The following is a 3,264-nucleotide window of genomic DNA, read 5'->3' as shown; positions in this document are numbered from 1 at the left end:
AATAGTAGTAGTAGTAGTAGTAGTGGTGGTGGTGGTGGTAGTAGTAGTAATAGTAATAGTAGTAGTAGTGGGGATGATAGAAGTAAGTGTAGAAGTAGCAGTAGTAGTAGTAGTAGTGGGGGTGACAGTGGTAATTGTGGAAGTGGTAATAGTAATAGTAGTAGTAGTAGTAGTAGTGGGGGTGGTGCTGGTGCAGGTAGTGGTAATTGTAGAAGTGGTAGTAGTCGTAGTAGTAATTACACCGAAGTAGTTGAAACTGCATAGAACATTAACAAGTGCTTGTTAACGAGCGCGCGCGCACACACACACATACACACACACACACACACACCAAAACACGTACGCATACACAAACACTACTACTACTACTACTACTACTACTACTACTACTACTGTTACTACTGCTGCTGCTGCTAGAGAGGGACAACCATCGATACTGTCACACATGGACCGGCTGGAACGTTGTAAACTATCCTTGTAATGTAATGTCCCTCTCACTGGATGCCCCTGCGGCAAATAAAATAAATAATTACATGCATACACACACACACACACACACACACACACACACTCACACACACACATATATTTATATATATATATAGATGTGTATATATTCTTCTAGCATTTTGACAGACCGGTCACTGGTCAATCTTATATACACAAGTACTATAATCTTTTTAGGATCTCGAAAAAACATTTTTCAAGAACCTTCTGATTCTTTTAATGTGCTAGTTTCCTGGTATTAAATTGATATTAATTAATATCGAATTTTTACCATATTATGTTAACTAACCATATATTTATATATATATAGATGTGTATATATAATGTTTGTATGTATGATGTATGTAGAGAATTGAGACGGAGGTTAAAGGCTTGACAGTTAATTGGTTGGCTAGCACTTACTACTACTACTACTACTACTACTACTACTACTACTGCCGCTGCTGCTGCTGCTATCACAAACAATACCTTTACTACTAGTATCACAACAACCACTATTGCAGCAGCAACAGCAGCAGCAGCTGTAGTAGTAGTAGTAGTAGTAGTAGTAGTAGTAGTAGTAGTAGTAGTAGTAGTAGTAGTAGTAGTGGTTGCACAACTACAGGTATTGAGTACTACCATCACCACTACAACCGCCATCGCCATTGTCACCATCATCATCAGCAGCACCACAATTATTAACATCATCACAAAACCACTTAATTACCCGGCCTCGCAACCGGCAGAACCACGACTACCCCGCCTCCCTCCCTAACCGCCGCCAACCATCACCACCACCACCACCAACAACAACAACAACAACCCTCATCATCATTATCATCATCACAACCGCAACCATTAACATTATCAGCTAAGCCTCTAATAATTATTCGGCACCATCACCGTCAGCTCCACCACAAAGACCACGCTCATGAACATCATCAACAGAACTACCAATCGCCCGGCATCACCACCACCACCACCAGCAGCACTATCAGCATTGGCATCACCTTCATCGCCAACACCATCAGCAACGGCACCACCAGCATCGCCACCATCACCTATGGACGTGGTCATTTACTTGACCTGCCATAAACAGTATTGAAATCTTCAGAAAACAGAAACATTCTATAATAATACTGGCGGAGGTAAAGAATACGTACACCACCCGTTTTCGGCGTAACAAAAGCCTTAACCCTAATCCTAACCCTAAACCCTAAACCGTAACCCTAATCCTTACCCTAACTCTAACCCTAAACACCGAGTGTACGTATTCTTTACACTTTCGCCATAATGTTGTTGGTGCATCGTGTTTTAAGGAAAAGATGGGATGGTCACGGTGGGGTTCGCCTTTTCACGATAGCCTCTGCTCGATATGAGATTGTATAAGGTAAACAACAGCGTCCACCATCACGGAAAGTTAGTATTATGTAGTATTTAGTTAGAGTACTAGTAAACCGTATTATTATAACTCAGAGTCAAGTTACTACTATACAAACCTTGTGTGAATATTGTGATTTCTTCACTCGTTATAATAGTACTAACACACACACACACACACACACATATACTCACACGACCGCCGACCAGAATTACACTATTTTCCTCTCTCTTTCTCTTACACAGTTACACATGTATATAAAAGCCACACACACACACACACACTGTCATCTTAAGACGGGTAGACTGGGCAGTTTTGCCCGGGGTCATCACAGGTCTAGGAGCCCAAATCTGATCCACTTATGCGGTGGGATGCTGTCAATAAATGCAGACTAATAGGGCCCAGTTCAGTGGATTGCCGGGGTTGCGTGAGGCTCTTAAGACGGCACTGCACACATATACAATACACATACTAACATACATCTCTCTATCACATATACATAAACACAACAGTCTCTCTCTCTCACACTGTATATACGTGTGGCTGTAATAGTACATATATACATACACATACAATCATACACACACATAAGCAGTCTGTTTGTCTCTGTCTCTTACAGTCACACATGTAGTCGTTGCTCTCTCAGTCACTGCTATAAACATATAAGAACACATTGTCTCTGTCCCTCTCTCCTTCACATACACATATACACACAACAATATATATATATATATATACACGCTGAAACACACAGAAACACGCAAACGTAATTACATATACAGGTAGTCCTACACATTTCCACACACACACATGTTCAGACAATCATACACATACACAGCCACACTGCATGCAAGCCGCATCAGGACTCGTTTAAAAAATAACTTAATAAAAACAAAGAAAACTTATTAAAAAATCGATTCATTTTATCGGCCACGGAGGGATTAAAAGGCAAAACAAACCGGTGGGATTTGAACTCTTCATCTTAATGCAACGCAGAGTCAGAAAAAACATCGCACACAATAATTTTCCCCGACACCTCTTAATAGTTTTTGCCACTCCATCGACCCATAAAAAAATAAAGAATATATTTTTTCTTTTAATTTGCACATTATAATGGCCAAGCACACACCCAAACATATATATATATATATATGTTTGTGTGTGTGTAGTATTTTATGCGTGTGTATGTATTACAAACAGACGTGTATGTGTGTGTGTAGTGTGTATGCGTGTGCATGTACAAACAGACGTGTGTGTGTGTTAAACAAGAATAATTCACGGTTTATGAATATATAACGACAGCATAAAAGTTGTGTATTTTTGCCAGGAGGGCAAATGAGAAAAATACACCGAAAACGTTACATTACATGAGTATGAACAAAAAAAAAAAAAAAAAA

Source organism: Octopus bimaculoides, chromosome 10 (assembly GCF_001194135.2).
Source record: "Octopus bimaculoides isolate UCB-OBI-ISO-001 chromosome 10, ASM119413v2, whole genome shotgun sequence".
NCBI classification, from domain to species: domain Eukaryota; kingdom Metazoa; phylum Mollusca; class Cephalopoda; order Octopoda; family Octopodidae; genus Octopus; species Octopus bimaculoides.
The sequence above is the reverse complement of the archived record's forward strand: the minus strand, read 5'-3'. Positions refer to the sequence as shown.